Raw genomic sequence first — 18,735 nt, 5'->3', positions numbered from 1 at the left:
GAAACCGAGGCAAAAAAAGAGGGTAAGTTAATTGCACAGGGTCACACAACTAAGTGTCTGAAAGGTGGGGTGATTTTAGGGATATTTAAGCTTATTTTTGTTCTGACCTCTTTTGTGTATACCTTTTCTCTTCAGCTTCATTTTAAGGTCCTATAAGGAACTTTCCTTGTGCCTAGAAGAACTAAGCAGACTAAAAAGCTCAGTATTAAATGTTAAATGGGTTAGAAATTATTTTTACAGTTGTTCACTTGTTTTTTTCAGTTAGGTCTGACTCATACTGAACTAATGTGGAGGTTTCTTGCCAGACATATTAGAGTGTTTTGCTATTTCCTTTACCAGCTCGTTTTACAGATGTGTAAACTGAGGCAAACAGAATTAAGTGACTTCTTTAGGGTTATAGAGCTAGTGAGTGTCTTTGAGCTAAGTCTTCCTGACTCTATCCACTGCTCCATCTAGCTGTCTCAAGATGATTTTAAAGTGCTATGTATTTGGATTAAATAAGAAATACATTAATGACTAAGACTATGTTTAATAGAACAATGAAATAGAGCATTATATGTATGATGCCAGATATGAGGCATACTTAAATTTCTCAGCAGTTAGGTGATTCAGTGGATGAAGCCCTGGGCCTGGAGACAAGAAAACCTCAATTCAAACTTGACCTAATTATGAGATATGGATAAGTCCCTTAACCTTTGTTTCCCATAATTTCCTCATCTGTAAAATAGGATAATAATAGCATCTACCTCCTACTACTATTGTGAAGACTAAATGAAATAATATTTGTAAAGTGGTTTGTAAACCTAAAGGTAATATACAAATACTAACTATCACACTACTTGTGGTAATCTTTGAAACATTTCATAGGAATGCCTCTGATGTGTCTATCATCTCTTTCGTTTAAATTTTATGCCAATGGCAATGTGCAAATAACTTTCTTGAAAAGAAATTCCTTGCTCAGTGAGCACATTTTCTTATTTTTAAATAGTATTTTATTTTTCCCCAATTATATGTCATAGCAATTTTTAGCATTTGTTTTTACAAGATTTTGAGTTCCAAATTTTTCCCTTCCTCTACTCTTACTAACATGCTAAGTGATTTGATATAGGTTATAAATGTGCAAATATGTAAAGCATTTCCATATTAATCACAGTTGAAAAAGATCAAAAGGAAACAAACATTATAAAATAAAGTTGAAAAAGTATGCTTTGGACTATATTGAGTCCATCAGTTCTTTATCTGGAAATGAATAGCATTTTCCATAGTGAGTCCTTTGTACTTGTCTTGGATCATTGTTTTGCTGAGAAGACTGTTAACGAGAAGAGGGAAGTCATTCATAATTGATTATTACACAATGTTTCTGATACCGTGTACAATGTTTTCCTGGTTCTGCTCATTTCACTTTGCATCAGTTTCTTTTTCTAGTTTTTTTCTGAAATCTCCTTGCTCATCATTCCTTATTGTACTAGAATTCTCTATTATACTCATAAACCACAGCTTGTTCAGGCATTCCCAAATTGATGAACATTCCATCAGTTTTCAATATTTTCCCACCACAAAAATGAGCTCATTTTCAAAAAAACAAACAATACTTTCATAGAAAATCAATTGTCTCATAATACCTGATGTTTATATTAGTTTATAATTCTTAGTATTTAGAGATGAAGGGATCATAAGGGGATCATTAGTATAGCTCCATTATTTTACGAACAAAGAAAGAAATTCAGAGGAGCAAGTTGACTCAGCCCAAATCAAACAGTAAGTTAATTGAATAGTAAAGACCCAAACCTTAGCTTTTAGGCTTTCTATATCACATATTTCCTTTTGTTTTTTCAACCCTACAATATAGGGAGAACAATTATCATCATACCCATTTTAAAGATAAGTTAACTATGCCTCATAATAGAGTTTAGGTCATCTATGCAAGGTTTCACAGAAAGTCTGTGTCAGATCTCTGTACGTGTTCTGAAGACTTCTATTTTCTCTTCAACACAAATGAGAATAAGTTTCCAAAGAGACCAGCCCTCCAACCCCACCTGCTTCCTCTGGTTTAGTTTTTCCTCAGAGCATATTTTCTGTACATATTAATAGATTTATCATTTTTCCTGTATTTCTGAAAATTCACTAGATTTAATGAACATTTTAAATGCAAGTATTTTACTATGAATGAAGGTTTTAACTGAAGCTTTTATTTTTTCTTTTAGTTTATCTAATAATTATGTATGATCCTCTCATCTTTAGAATTCTTCAATGAGTTTGTTTTGTTTTGTTTTCTGGTGAGTACAGAAGTTACATTTTCATGAAGATTTTTAAAATTTTAAAGTTTAGCTAGTATTTTCATTCATACCTTACAAATAAATATTTTACCTAAAATAATGTTTAAGTGTCTGCTATCCTATGTATATTAAGGTGACTAGGTAATATAATAAACTTAGAGTATGGAAGTTGTGAGTTCAAATCTAACGTCAGACTCTTCCTTAGCTGTGTAGCTCTCAGTAAACCAATTAACATCTCTGCCTGAGCTTCATCTGCAAAAAGGAGAAATAAAAGCACCTATATCAAGGGTTGTTCTAAGCCTCAATTAGCATATATAACATATATCACCATACAATACTTGCATACAATATACACATATAATTATTTAATTTCATATGCATATGATAGTGCATTTTCTAAACCAAAACTAGATGAGCACCTTTTAATGATGTTCTGCTCATCCTTTCATTGAGTGTTTGGATTATTTAACTTTTGAGGACCAACCAATTTCTGAGATACTGTTATTTTAAACTATATTTAACATTTCACAACCATTCCTCCTAAGCAGCGAGTAGGAAAACTGGAGTTTTACCAGAGACTCAACATTGGGATAAAGGACACTGGAAGATACTTGGCAGGAAATTAAACAGACCACCAGAATACAGGAGATCTCCAATTGGTATTGTGTGAGTGAAGGAGAGGAGGGGAATTCAGCTATAGAGGTCTGGGTTCTGGTCTCCGAGGGAATTGATTAGAAAAATAAGGACTACACTGGATTCAGATTTTACTTATCCTTTACCTTCTCTCTACTTTCCTCTTATCTTAGTATTTTTTAATAGCCCAGGGAGTTGAGGAATGAGGAAGTTATAGAAAAATTTGAAGTATTCACGTGAATCAATTCACAAAATTTTCCTCTTCACAAACTTTCTTCAAAAGCCAGAATATGGAGTACTTTACTACATAATGTTACTTTGACAGTAGAATTATATTATGATCAGTGAATTATTCATGATGATTTAAATACTTTCAGAGGGAGAAACTTTCAAACATCCAACATTTTCATAGTTATTTTCTTTGTTTCTTATGATAGTTTACATGAAATGCAACAGTTGTAGGACATGGAAAATTCATTTTCTTCAAGTATATATTTCAACATTTTCCTGGCCATTTCCTCTAAAGTTTGTCACATTAGGCACTATTAAAGAGAAAAAATAAAGAAAGCATATACCATGTATTTTTTTAAAAAGGAAAACCAGTGTTTTCCTTCCATTAACTGACAAATAAGTCATTTCATCTGTATGTTGAATGAAATATCTTTAGATTTCATCCAGAAATTGGTTTTCTTTACTGTTTTTTCATGATATCTACCCAGAGGATATTATATGTTACAGAATATATGCGATTAAACCCTTTCATTAAAATTATTGACTAATAAAAATTTATATACATGGAAGTATTATACTGAAATTTAATAAATGAATAGCACAATGTTGCAGGCTACACCTGACTCAGGCCAATCTGATGTTTTGGTTTCAGAACTAGAATAGAATGAGATCATCTAATAGTTTTTTTTAGTGTTAATTAGACATAGGAGAGAAAATAATATTTAAGGATACAGTAATAATTTATTTGGATATGGCTTCCATGTTTCTGTGTTAAATACAGTGGTCTTATAAAGACTGAGGGAGATGCCACTGTCTCCTAATGTGTTTTTGACTACAGCCACCCTTAATTCCTCCTCTATTCTATCACCCTCCCCCATTATTATAACCTCCCCTTCCTATATCTCTGTAAGATAAGAATGATATATATACCCCACTGAGTATATATGTTATTCCTGTAAGAGTAAGGATCAAGCGTTGCCTAAAACCTCCTCCCATTTCCCCCTCCACTATAAAAGTTCTCCCTTATGTACCTCTTTTATGTGAGAAGAATTTCCACATTCTAGCTCCCTTTACCCCCTTCCCAATGAATCCTTATTTCTCACACTTTAATTTAATTTTGAAAATCATCTTATCACAATTAACTGACTCCCATGCCATCTGTCTATGTATACTCTTTTTAAATGCCTAATAATGATAATGTCCTTAGGAGTTGCGTGTATCATCTTCCCACATAGGAATGTAAACAGTTTGACCCTACTGAATCCCTTATGATTTCTTTTTCATGTTTGCCTTTTTATGCTTCTCTTGAGTCTTGAATTTGAAAATCAAATTTTCTATTTGCTTCTGGTATTTTCATCAAGAATGCTAGGCACTCCTCTCTTTCATTAAATATTCATTATTTTCCCCCAAAGGATTTTATTTAGTTTTGCCATGTAGGTGATTCTTGGTTCTATTCCTAGATCTTTTGTTTTCTGGAATAACATATTCCAAGCCCTTCAATCCTTTAATGTGGAAACTGCTAGATCTTGTGCTATCCTGGCTGTGTGTGTATCCATGATATTTTAATTGTTTCTTCTGGCTTCTTGCAATAGTTTTTCTTTGATCTGGGAGTTCTGGAATTTGACTTATAATATTCCTGGGAGTTTTCTTTGTGGAATCTCTTTCAGGAAATGATCAGTAAATTATTTCTATATGTTTTTTACCATCTGGTTCCAGGTTATCAGGGTATTTGTCCTTTATAATTTCTTGAAATATGATGTCTTGGTTTTCCCCTCTTTTTGCGGGGGGGGGGGGACGGGAATCCTTGTTTAAGTTACTGCAATAATTCTTAAATTACTTCTTAAATTATTTTTTCATGTCAATTTCCACAATGGGATAGTTTCCATTTTCTTCTATTTTTTCATTCTTTTGATTTTGTTTGTTAAATTCTTATGGCGTCATTAGTTTCTACTTGCCCAATTCTAGTTTTTAAGGAATTGTTTTTCTTCAGTGAGCTTTTGTACCTTTTTTATTTGTCCAATATTACTTTTTCTTTCAATTCATTCCTCTACCTCTCTTACTTTATCTTCAAAGTCTTTTTTGAGTGCCTCTATGGCCTGAGACCAATTTATATTTTTCTTGGAAGCTTTGGATGTAGGGGCCCTGACATTGCTGTCCTCTTCAGAGGGTGCACTTCGCTTTTCCTTGTCACTGAAGAAACTTTCTATGGTTCACAATTTTCTCTGCCTGCTCATCTTGCCTGCCTTTTTTTTTTTTTTTTTGGCGGGACAATTGGGGTTAAGTGACTTGCCCGGGGTCACACAGCTAGTAAGTGTTAAGTGTCTTAGGCTGCATTTGAACTCAGGTCCTCCTGAATCCAGGGCTGGTGCTCTATCCACTGCACCACCTATCTGCCCCTTTACCTGTCTTTTACTTGACTTTTAACTCCTTTTTAAAGTGGGGCCCTGCTTCCAGGCTACACTGTCCCAAGCTTCAGGTGGTGCCAGTTGATATGATTTAAGGAGGGGCAGGTTCTTCACTTGCCTGATCTATGTTCTGGTCTGTAAATAACTACAGGACAACTTGCTAATTAACCAAGCAACAATTTTTTTTTTTTTGCTATGATTGTTAGCTCCAGCGATCCTGTGCCCCTCCAACACCTGGGTCTCACCACTCAATATTTCTTCCTGGTTCCTGCTGGGTAGGACAACCAAATTCCCCTTCAGCTCTTGCAGACACTCCTGTAGACCACCCTGGACAGCTGTTCAGCACTCTCAACAGACCATGACCTTAGTTCCAGAAAACATAAGCACTGCAGCAGATTCAGAAGCTAGGGGATAAATTTCTCTGGTGCAGCCTGCCTAGAACTGGATTCCTGTCAGACATGACAATGGGGTTGGACTCTACTTGTAGCCCAGCACTGCAGCCCCCTCCTGCAGAACTTCTAAGCTGGAAAATCATCTCAGCCAGTCTTTTTGTGGGTTCTGCTGCTCAAAGAATTGTCTTATGGCTGTGTTTGGAATTTTTTGGAGTAATTCCAGATTTTACTTTTTAAGACATTCCTTTCTTCATTGAATTTTTGTTTAATCTTTTCCATTTGATGAATTTTGCTTAAAAATATCTTTAATGCATTATTGTGTCTCTTTTACACTTGGGTAATTCTGTTTTTTAAGGTGTTTTTTCTTTAGTATATTTTGTGCTTACTTTCCCCAGCTGCTCATTCTTTTCAAAATTTTATTGCATCACACTCATTTCTCTTCCCAATTTTTCTTCTAACTCTCTTATTTGACTTTCAAAATCCTTTCTGATCTCTTCTAGGAATTCTTTTTGAGTTTGTGTATAATTCTGATTTTTCTTTGAGACTTTACATGTATCTGCTTTGATTTCATTATCTTCTGTGTGTGTTTCCTTATCTTCCCTGTCTCTATAAAATTTTTCTATTGTCAGGTTCTTTTTTGTAGTTTTTGTTGTTATTTGCTCACTTTTATAGCTATTTCTTCATGCTTACGTATCAAGGTTAGATTTTGCTCCCAGTATAGAGTGGTAAATTATCTCAAGCTTCAGTTTTTGTTTTGTTTTGTTTTGTTTTTGTTCTGCTGTCTTTAGTTAGGTCTGGGATGACTGAAAGTTTTCAATGCTTCCAAGGTGATATGATCTAAGGAGTGGTGTAGTCACTATTCTCCTGACCTGTGTTCTGACTTGTGAGCCTCCAAAAGCACTCCTCTAAGATCCAAAAACATAACATAGGTCTTGCTCCCTTGAGGTAATGAGCACTCTTGCTCCCTCTGGCCCTGTAAATACAACTTGGGTCTCCACTCTAGTAATCTTCTCTGCCCTGGACCTCAGCCAAGAGACCTCACTCTTCTCTGAGGGACCACAGGCACTTATCTCTGCCCTGGCATTGTGACCAGGTCTCTTGTTCCCCACTGGTAAGACAGATGTTTCTTGTCAACATCCTAAGTATTATCGGGCTGGAAAATTCTTTCTTGGTTCCACCACTTAAAAATTTGATTTGAAATATTATTCGAAAGTTGATTGAAGGGAAATTTTGGAATGTTCAGGTGAGTTTCCATTATTTCAACATGTCTTCTGACATCTAATGTGCTAGCTTCCTGTCCTTAGGCTCCCTACAGCCTAAGTCAGTGTCTTAAGTCTTAGCTTGAGCTAGTCTCAATACCTTTTAAGGGAAAAAAATCATTTAGCCCATATAATAAATATTGATCCTATCCATTTATGGGCAGCTCATTATGTATAAATGATTGCAAAATTAGTGTTTATACATTAGAAAACACCTGTACTCCACAGTTACACCAATACAGTGACCCAAGACAATTCAAAAGTACTCATGATGGAAAATACTATCCATATCCAGAGAAAGAATTGATGGACTCTAAATGAAAATTGAAACAGCCTATTTTCATTTTTTATTTGTTGTGTTTTTTCTCATTTGGTTTGTTTCTTCTTTAAAAGCATAAGATATATGGAAATATATTTTCCATGATAGCATAGCATATAACCTATATCATCATTTTACGAAGAGTGGAAGGGAGAAATGGAGGAAGAAAAAAAGTAGAACTCAAATCTTGTAAAAGTTTATGTTGAAAATTATCTTTATATATATATATATTTATAAATATAAAATATTATTAAGAAAAACAAAATGCAATTAAAATCATGCAATTAAACCAGACAAAAAGGAAAAGAAAATACCTGAATTCCTCAGCCATCAAGAGAAAGGCAGTTTTCATTTTTCCTTAAATGAAACAAAGCACATTCCTCTTTTCCCCTGCTCACACCACATAGATAGTCTATCCCACCCCAGTCCATACTTTATTCCCTCCAAACCTTTTCCCTCAAATCCTCTTATAACCTACTACTCTACTTAAGCCTGTAACAGCAAAACATGAGAGTGCTCCATTAAAAGATCATATGGGGGGGCAGCTAGATGGCACAGTGGATAAAGCACCAGCTCTGGATTCAGGAGTACCTGAGTTCAAATCCGACCTCAGACACTTAACACTTACTAGCTGTGTGACCCTGGGCAAGTCACTTAACCCCAATTGCCTCACCAAAAAAAAAAAAAAAAAAAAAAAAAAAGATCATATGAGCGAAGTTGTAAAAGTGGGAAGGACATTAAAGATCAACTAATCCACTCTGCTTATTTTACAAATGAGAAAATTGAGGCCCATAGCAGTTAAGACTTGTGCATGTTTATATAGGTAGATATGCAATTCAAAAGTATGTCTTTTCATGCAAAATGATGCATTGTTTCCATAGTACTGCATTGCCTTAGAACTCTATTAGGGGATACAAACCATACAAACCAGAGATTTTACTTTCCCTCATTCACTAGAATTTGTATTGTGCTCACTTGCAGTTGTTTTCTTTCATGGTTAAATCATCAAGTAATAGAGTCCCCCTTTCCTCTAAGAAAAGCAAGTTTTGAGGAGCCCTCTGAATCCACTGCTACAGAATGGAGAAATATGTTTGGTATTGCCAACACAAAAGCATTTTTTCCCCATGGAAACAATGTTGAAAATTGTTCTTAACCACAATATAGGTCAGGTACATAATTTAATAAACAGGATTCCTTTAACTAGCCTGGGAAACTAAGCAGCATTAAAGCATATTTTCCCCTGAGGCCATGTAGTTTGAGTTATAAATAACCAGATTATAATCTTTCCAAATGTAACCTACCTGTAAATTGTAAACCTCTGAGAATTCATGGTTACTAGTTATGTAAATATCAAATCCATACTCTCAGATGGGTTGTAACAAGTCATTTATTTCATTGAAATTGAAAAGTTTCTGGTTTATATAGAAGCTATACAGGATGAGGAAAAAGAAAGGCTCTTTGGACATGTCTCCTTTTGTTTTAGCAAATGAAATACTGTGTAATCAAATTAATATGGGTCAAATAGAACTGATCTAAATCCAAACTGGATATAAGCTTAATAGCAATATAGTGGTAGGTGATATTAAAAAAAAAAAGAAAAGTAAAGAAAGAAAGAAAGAAATCCTTGCTTTCTTTTTGAAAATGGTTTGAGCTATTTTTGAAATCTCAGCACATTTGAAAGATATCACAAAAAAGAAAAAAACAGAACATCCAATACGCTGTGTTAACAAAATGGAAATACCTTATTTGATATACTCATATCAAGACCCAAAATGAACCCCTTATGAAAAGATAACTAGAAAGGGCAAGGTTTTGTTGTTGTTGTTGTTGTTGTTGTTGTTTTTGAGGTTGGGAATGACATCCATCTTCTAAGATATTCTCTGTAAAAGTCTTTCTCTGTCACCTCTTTGAGTTAAGCATTTGATTCCTGGTTATTGCACTCTATACTAGGACAATATACTCCCCGCCAGGTATTTTTTATTCTGTAAAACTTACAGCTGCAGTCCTGGAGAGAAATTGTGTTTGTTTTCTGAGCACTCTTTTGTCCCAGTTTTGTTTTTTTGATATAATACTTTTGAATATTCATCATACTACAAATCCAATCTAATTCAATCCAATCTAAAATATATTGATGAAGTTCCTACTCTGGGAAAGATATTTTTCTAGCCTAGGGAACTGTTCTATGTGTTGAGTATACAAATATGAAATACTGAATCTCTCTTATTAAGGAGCTTATATTCTGTTAGGGAATGCAACATGTGAAAGAAAGAAAGAAACAAAGGAAAGAAGGAAGGAATTAAGAAGGAGGGAGGGAAGTTGAGAAGGAAGCAAGGAGAGAAAGAAGGAAGGAAGGAAGGAAGGAAGGAAGGAAGGAAGGAAGGAAGGAAGGAAGGAAGGAAGGAAGGAAGGAAGGAAGGAAGGAAGGAAGGAAGAGCAAGCACTGGACTCTGAAGTAGGAAGACCTGAATTAATATCTAATCTCAACACTTACTAATTGCCTGACCCTAGGGAGCACTTTTAATATCTTTATACTCCACATATGGGAATAATAACAGCACAACCTAAGGTTGTTGTAAAGACAAAATGGGATAACTATTTAAAAGTGCTTCACAAACTTTATAGCATCATATAAATGGTCACCACCACCAGCATCACCAGCACCAGCAGCAACACCACCACCACTATTATCTTCTTTTTCTTCTTTGTCATCATAATCATCTTATTTATGCCTTTTAATACTTATTGGATTAAAACTCCACCTACTATTCTATATTCATATTTATATTTGTAGGTGTAATGAAAAATGTGGTCATAGTTTACTATGGGAACACCAATTGACCATTTTTTTTTTTAGTGAGGCAATTGGGGTTAAGTGATTTGCCAAAGTCACACAGCTAGTAAGTGTTAAGTGTCTGAGGCCAGATTTGAACTCAGAACTCCTGACCCCAGGACCAGTGCTCTATCCACTGTGCCACCTAGCTGCCCTGACCATTTTTATAGATATTTTCATGTCAAAGAGGAAATAGATATATTTTGATGCAATTATCAAGCTTACCTCTTATAAAATTCATATCACTTTTGAAATATATTGATGATGATCTCTCTATTATTATGAGAGTAGAATGTCAAAAATATTTTGTTAGGTAGATATTCCTTGGTAGTTTCAGAAGTGATCAATTCTTCCTCAAATTAATTGCCAGGGGGAAAGGAGCTTAAAATTTACTTGTACTTGTAAGCTGAATTAGAAACAGAAAATGTTCCATCAGCATTACCTTGAATCAAATTCTGCATTAGCCATTGATTAAGAAGAAAAATAAGCCATGCATTAATTAGCCTAATGGATCAACTTCATTTCATCTCTAGTTAAAGACATAGAAAACTGGAAAGCAAGAAACATATTGAATGACTTAGTGGTAACACACATTTACAATGCCAGGTGTTTGATTAATTTAATACCCAAAAATTGAGGCACTAAAATAAAAAAGGACAGGGAGGTCAAGGATGAAGATAATAGAGAAAAATATTTTGTTCTCATGAGTCTCAATCAATTTCTCTCACCCTCCCCTTTTTCATGTCAGAATGGGAAGATGATAATTGAAGGAGGAAAGTGTATATTGATATTACAATGATATATAAATTACCTGGGATAAGCAAAATTTTGTGTAAAATACAATTGTGTGTATGACAGCAATATTTATGTGAATGTGTGCTTACTAATACTAGACAGACTCAAAACATCCAACCTTGACCAGATGAAATCGGACTGAGTTGACTTTCCCACCTTAATTAGCATTCTGTTAATTATATGCTAGATTTCATTCATTTATATAGCTCATTTAAATATTTTTTAAATTCACTATTTTGTACAGTGGATATTCATCCAAAGAAATTGATAAGTTTTTGTAGCTGTTTAAGAAGCACATGTCAGTGGCTAAGAGAGATTGCAGTGACTATTGTTGTAGGAAGTTAAACATTTCAGGCATCATGAAAGCCCACAGCAAAATATAGTCAACCATATTGAAGCACAAAGGAAAGTGAAATTGAAAATGAAAAGCAAGACCTAGAACTAATGAACAATCTTGAAAAAAAAGCCTAATGAAACTTTAGAAAACAAGCAAAGATTCTCAGAGGTACCTAGAAGCTGTAAGGACAATTACTGATTCATCTATTATGTGACATAGGTTTCTGGAATGTGGAATAACACCGAGAAATCTCATTTAAAATAAACTAAAAACAGCTGCCAACATGTGATATGAAGAAAAAAAATACTTGTTTTAAACAAACACAGAAGTTACAGTTCTAAATATCAGTCAATAGTATTTATTAAGTGCCTACTGTGTACCGGGCACATATATACTAAGCACTAGGGACAAAAAAAAAAAGACAGTAGATGCTCTGTACCCTGAAGAATATCTCATGGAGGAGAGAGAATGAAATTATTGATTGGAGATAATCAACAAATCTAAAGCACTAGTTTTTAGTGCTAAACAATACATTTTCCTTGCAGAAACTGGAATTTTACATGGGATTTGAAGGATGCCAGGGAAACAAAGAGGTGAAGATAAGAAGAGAAAGAATTCCAGGCCTGGGAGATAATCTGTGAAAATGCCTGCAATTATTTAAGGGAGTGTCTTCTGCAAAGAAACATCAAAAAGGACAGTGTCAGTGGATTTCAGAATTTATTGGGGTGAGTAATCTGTTAAAAGACTATATGAAGCTGATTGTGGGGGGCCAGGTTACAAAAGTCTGAATACTGAACTGAAGATTTTCTATTTGATCCTGATGCTGGTAGGGAGCCCAAGGAACTTATTGAATTGAAGGACAAATTTAATGATGAAATGTATTTTTTTTTCATTAAAGGCTATCACTATCATCAGAATAAGTCAAGGTGAGCCAATAAAATCTAAAACTCATCATCAGACAACAATACATACATAATAAATACATATATACCATAAACACAGAGCTTATAGTTGGTTTTTTTTTTGTTTGTTTTGGTTTGTTTTACTTCCAAAAGTTCTTAAAGTCATATCCATGGACAGAGAAGAAATGATGAGTTATAATAAATTTATTGATATACTTTCAGTTGTGAACATAGGACATTCAAGGCAGATAAATATTCAGATATTAGTAAGTAGGGGGATCCACAAAGCCTCTCCAACAGAGGTGTCATATAAGCTTTGTATTGAAGGATGTTATGCTCATTAAAAAGTGGAGTTGAAGTGGGAGTGAACACCAGCTAAAGGAATGACAAATACAAAAGCACAGTGGGTAAAAATTCCTTGGTGAGTTCTGGGAAGGCCAAGTAGATGATTTTATCTGGATGGTAAAGTATATTTAAAGAAGCAAACCAAATGAAATAAGCCTACAAAGATAGTAATAAGGCAAGCTTGGTAGGAGCTACCACTATGTACAGTTAAGCATAGATGGCTTTTTTTTTTTTTTAAAGAAGTTTTGCAGGGGGAAGCTAAGGGATGCAGTGGATAAGGCACCAGCACTGGATTCAGGAGAACCTAAGTTCAAAAAACAAAAATTAGGGAGAGAATTTGAAAGCAATTTTTAAAAAAGAACATTAAAATGTTTTCATACGGGGGCAGGGGGAACAGCTAGGTGGCACAGTTGATAAAGCACCGGCCCTGGATTCAGGACGATATGAGTTCAAACCTGGCCTCAGACACTTGACACTTAATATCTGTGTGACCCTGGGCAAGTCACTTAAACACCCCCAAAACAAACAAACAAAACCAAACAAACAAAAAAAAAACAGCAATAACAACAACAAAGAAGTTTTTCTAAGAAGGGCAGGAGGAATATGGTATGATAACTGAGAGGGATGTTAGTGTTAAGTAAAAGTTTTCTAATGTTAAGGGAAACATGAGCAGGTGATGAGGGTCTAAATTAGGGTGCTCGGTCTATGTGAGTGAAAAGAAAGGAATGAATTCAAGAGATGATAAGAATATAGAGTCTAAAAATCTCAACAACTGATTGACTATTATGGTGATGGAAAGCTGAGGTTATAAACATGGGTGATTGGAAATATGGTATTTCTCTGCAGAAAAAAAAACAAACAAAATAAAACAAAACATTAACAGAGCTTGTAAATGATAAGTCTGTCTTCATCCTGGTCAGAGAAATGAAATTTGTAATTCGAATGAGTAAAGTTAATGAACTTAATGCACAGGCTAAAAAGGTGTTGTAATATGCCAATTTAGTCTTTGTTAATATGATTCCAAACATTCTCATTAAGGTATTGATTGTGTCCATTTAACAAAACAAAGAGAACAGTGAACTCCCCAGTAATCTAGTTCAAAGGCTTTAAAACAAATAAAACCTCTTATCATAAAAAAAAAAGAAAGAAAAAGAATGTTGGAAAGAAGAGTAGACTGGGACAGGATAGATAATGAGTTCTCTTTTATACATTTTCAGCTTAAGAGATCTATGGAATGTCCAGGTAGTTTGTTACAAGGATAGATTTAAAGGAGGGATTCTGTCTTTCATAGAGATGGGGATAGTGCAGAGATGTTGAATTAAATTGAAAGCACTCACAGGGCCTGATGCTGAGGCATGGTTATCATCATAACTGCCTTCTGCTGAATGGTCTCCAGTTCACAAATTCAATGACAAATGGGGCACAATGGTGAAAGTTTGAATTGAGAGGATGAGATTCATGCAAGGATTTTTGTGAATGGAGAGTCAAGTGGATTTGGCAAGAGATTAGACATATGGGGAATGAGGAAACGTGAGGAGTCAAAGATAATTCTGAGCTTTTTTACCTGGATAACAGAGACTATGGTAGCATTATGTAAACAAATAGGGAAGCTGGGGAAAGGGATTTATTTTGGCATAAGGGGCAAATGATGGACATAGTGAATTTAAATGCCAGATGAAATAGAGGCAATTTGAATATGAGACTAAATATCAGGGAGGAAAAGAAAATATCAATATACCTACACCTAACTCCGTCTCGGTCTCTGTTTCTTCATATACATATATGTGTATGTGTATATATATATATGTGTGTATATATATGTATATGTATATATATGTATATGTATACATGTATATGTATATATATGTGTGTGTATATACATATAATATATATATATTTATATATGTATATACATACATTCATGTGTGCATGTATATTAGGGCATCTACTGAATAAAGAAGATTATTGAAATTGCCTGAAAGGTAAGAAAGGTGAGTCATTACCTCCATGCTGTGGAAAATCTTTCCTAATAGATATCCCTTAAAGGTTATATAGCTGGGATACCATTTAATTCGGTTCTTACCAGGTTTTTCTGGTCATCTCTTTTATACTTTTCTTTAAAACAAAACAAAACAAAATATATGTTTACTTATATGAAGGTAAAAAGTGAGCCTAAATGTAAGTAACAATAATAATTCTGATCTAGAATAAAGTGATGCTTCCTTCCTCTTATAGTATTATATTATTATATATTATATTATATATTATATATGTGGTATCATTATTATATATTATAATTATCCATATTTTATGTCCATTTGTCAGTTAAGTGCACAATACCTTGCCATATGTGGGGTGATGGTGCTTTGAACTGATCTAAAAAAACTATTGTTAGGTATCTTTTTGCATGTCCCTGGCCTCTTTTCCCAGTTAGACCAAAAGTTACTAGTAGAACAGAAGCTTCTCCAGAGCAGAAACTGTCTCAGTCTTGTCTTTGTATTCTCAGGATCTAGAACAGGGATTAGCACAGGGTAGGTCTTAATAAATGTTTATTGGTTAATTGAATTTCTCTTAAAAATTAATTAATTATCCTTAGATATGCACTATGTCTCAAATTCTCTATAACAACCTCCATCCTCATACAATATCGTGCAATACTGTATTACATTTAGTACTTGTTGTATAAATTATATACTGCTTTATGATATATATATTTTTAATATTACAGATGAAGAAGTTTAACCACAGAGGTTAATAATGACTGAATTTAGTTAACAGTGTTACTAATAGAATCAGGTCTAGAAACCAGGTCTTCTGAAAGTTTTTATAGCACCACATCTGTTTCCAAAATATTTACATTATCCTTAACCTTTTGGATAAATGGGGGTAAAAGACATTTAACATCTATCTTTGAAAATTCTAAAAATTCTAAACATTTTATCCAAATAGATAAAATGATGAAATATGAATGTCTTTGATATTAATAATTATTTTGTGTGGTTTAAAAATGAAATTAGTGAGTTTCAGTTTTAAAAATGTATGGGCCTGGGGCAGCTAGGTGTCACAGTGGATAGAGCACCGGCCCTGGAGTCAGTAGTACCTGAGTTCAAATCTGGCCTCAGACACTTAACACTTACTAGCTAGTCACTTAACCCCAACTGCCTAATTAAAAAAAAAAAGAAAAAAAGAACAAAATGTATGGGCCTTGGGGGGTGGCTAGGTGTCACAGTGGATAAAACACCAGCCCTGGATTCAGGAGTTCCTGAGTTCAAGTCCGGCCTCAGACCCTTGACACTTACTAGCTGTGTGACCTTGGGCAAGTCACTTAACCCCCACTGCCCCACAAAAAACCAAAAACCAAACAAATTGTATGGGCTTATAATGGAATCTTTTTCAAAGGCAAAAGATGTGGTAATTCTTCAGTGAGTAAAAGCCATATATTCTATGTACTGAAGAAACTTTATTTTAAAACACCATTCTGCTTTCTCCCAACAAAGATTTATTCACAGCTTGATGTACTTAACCAGATTGCTTTCAGAAAGTTGAGGAAAACATTTTAAAACTACAAAGTGCATTCAATAATATTAAAGTCTCAGAATGTCTTGAACTGTAGTTCTTTTTGCTATGGGATAAAAAGTTCCTCTTCACTTTTGAAGTGCATCATTATATTTCCAACTGATAGTTATCCTGCCTTCCTATAAAGGTATGTGTCTGTGATATGAGATAGGGTAGATACTATTGCCATTTTCTCTCATTTGGTTACATCCAGTTGATTGATGTTAGCTACAGATCATGTATTCATGACAAACAATGGCTGAAAAAGTAAATTAATATTGATAGTTATTGTTCAGGTGCCAGTTGTAAAGTATAGCAGACTGTTATAAAAATGCTCATAATAGTTCTTTTACCCCTCTTCTTTGTTTCCTGAATGAATATTTATGGCACAATAGGTCAGGCATCTCAAGGAATCACAAGGATAGTGTTGTTTTAGGAATCAGTAACCAGGAAAGAGATGAGTGGATGTTGGTAACATGACAGAATAGGGTTCTTGTGGTTATTGTTGTTTTCAGCAAAATTACTAACACTACTCTATAAATCCTTGGGCATTCAACTTTGAAAATTTTAAAAAATGGAAACTCAGAAAATAGAATAAAACTAATACCATAACATCACACAAAAGACATACAATAGCACCCTTACCACCACCTTAGATTTTGGTATAAAAGATATAATCTTTTAACAAATGAGGAGTAGGTGGACTTTTGTCAGCCCATCTTTATGTAATAATACTTGGTATAGAAATAATAAACAATATAAAGTAAAGGAAAACAGTGCTAAAAAGTAGCTGAACTCAGATTAAATACAATAATCAGTTTTTTTGCCACCTAGTTGATGTCAAACACAAATTCATTTGGCATTGGAGGGAAAGTATTTCAATCTAAAAGAAAAAAAAATTTTTAAGTACAGCTAAGAAAACATTTACTCTCTCTCTCTCTCTCTCTCTCTCTCTCTCTCTCTCTTAAAGATAGTGGATAAGTCATCGTCAGAATGACAAATTAGCAGGAATAAGAGCAGCAAGCCATCTCTTATGAAAATTAAAAAAAAAAACTTGTTCAAACCAATCTAAAAATACAACCCAAACTAAATGCTGATATATAAAATTTAAAAAAATAATAACACTAAGTAATTTTTCCAGCTCAGATTGGCTTAGGGAGATGGACAGTGACACTTGGGGATGAGGTTTGGCCACAAACAAAGGACAGCTCAGAACAACAAGGAACCCAGGGATGGTCCATGTACCAGAACAAGAAGAGGTCCTAGACCTATACTGGGGGATCTTGGCCTATTGTAAGTTATGGGAACAGGTGCCAAGTGCCAACTCAGTTACCTACTACCAGGTTCCTAATCATAGATACATGGTAGACAAAGGATACCTCCCACTTTTCCTCAGGGCAAAAATATATTACTATACCCACTTGAGTATGTATGTCATCCCTTCTTTGACCCAATTATGATGATAATGAAGTTCATGAACTCACTCCCCCTCTTCCCCTCCCCTCCATAGGCTTTTTATTGTTTCCATCATGAGAGCTAACTCTCCCCATTCCACCTCTCCCTTCCCCCCCTGCCCCCTTCCCCAGTCTATTCCTCCTACCCCTAACCCCTATTTTAAAGGTGTCATCATGACTTAGCTAGGTGGCACAGTGGACAAAGCACCAGCCCTGTGCCCAGGAGGCCCAGAGCCTGAATCCAGCCCCAGACACCAGAAAATCCACTTTGATTGCTCCACAAAGAACAAGGATACACAAAAAATAAATGCTTTACAAATACCATCCTTTTGTATTTATTTCAGACCTATGTCCTCTGTGTATTCCTTGCTGAAAAAGTTCTTATGAGTTAGAAGTAATATTTTCTCATGTATGACTGTAAACACTTTAACTTGTTAATGTCTCTCATGATTTCTTTTTTCCTGTTTATCTTTTTATGATTCTCCAGGGTCTTGCGTTCGAAAGTCAAATTTTCTATTCAGTTCAGGTCTTTTCATAACAAATGCCTGAAAGTCCTCTTTTTCATTGAAATCCCATTATTTCCTCTGAAAGATTGTAATCAGTTTTGCTGGGTACATGATTTTTGACTGTGGTCCCAGTTCCTTTGCCCTCTCAAATATCATATTCCATGCCCTCCAGTCCTTTAATATAGAAGCTTCTAGATTTTGCTTTATCCTTATTGGAACTCCACAGTATTTGAATTCCTTTTTTCTAGCTGCTTGCAATATTTTCTCCTTGACCTAGGAGTTCTAGAATTTGGCTATAACATTCCTGGAGGTGTTCCTTTTGGGATCTTTTTTAGGAGGTGATTGGTGGATTCTTTCAATTTCTATTTTAGCTTCTGCTTCTAGAACATAAAGTCAATTTTCCCTCACAATCTCTTGGAGGATGGTGTCTAAGCTTTTGTTTTGGTCATGGTTTTCAGGTAGTCCAATGATGTTCAAACAATCTCTTCTGGATTTA

Source organism: Dromiciops gliroides, chromosome 1 (assembly GCF_019393635.1).
Source record: "Dromiciops gliroides isolate mDroGli1 chromosome 1, mDroGli1.pri, whole genome shotgun sequence".
Classification (NCBI taxonomy): Eukaryota; Metazoa; Chordata; class Mammalia; order Microbiotheria; family Microbiotheriidae; genus Dromiciops; species Dromiciops gliroides.
Note: the sequence above shows the minus strand (reverse complement) of the source record.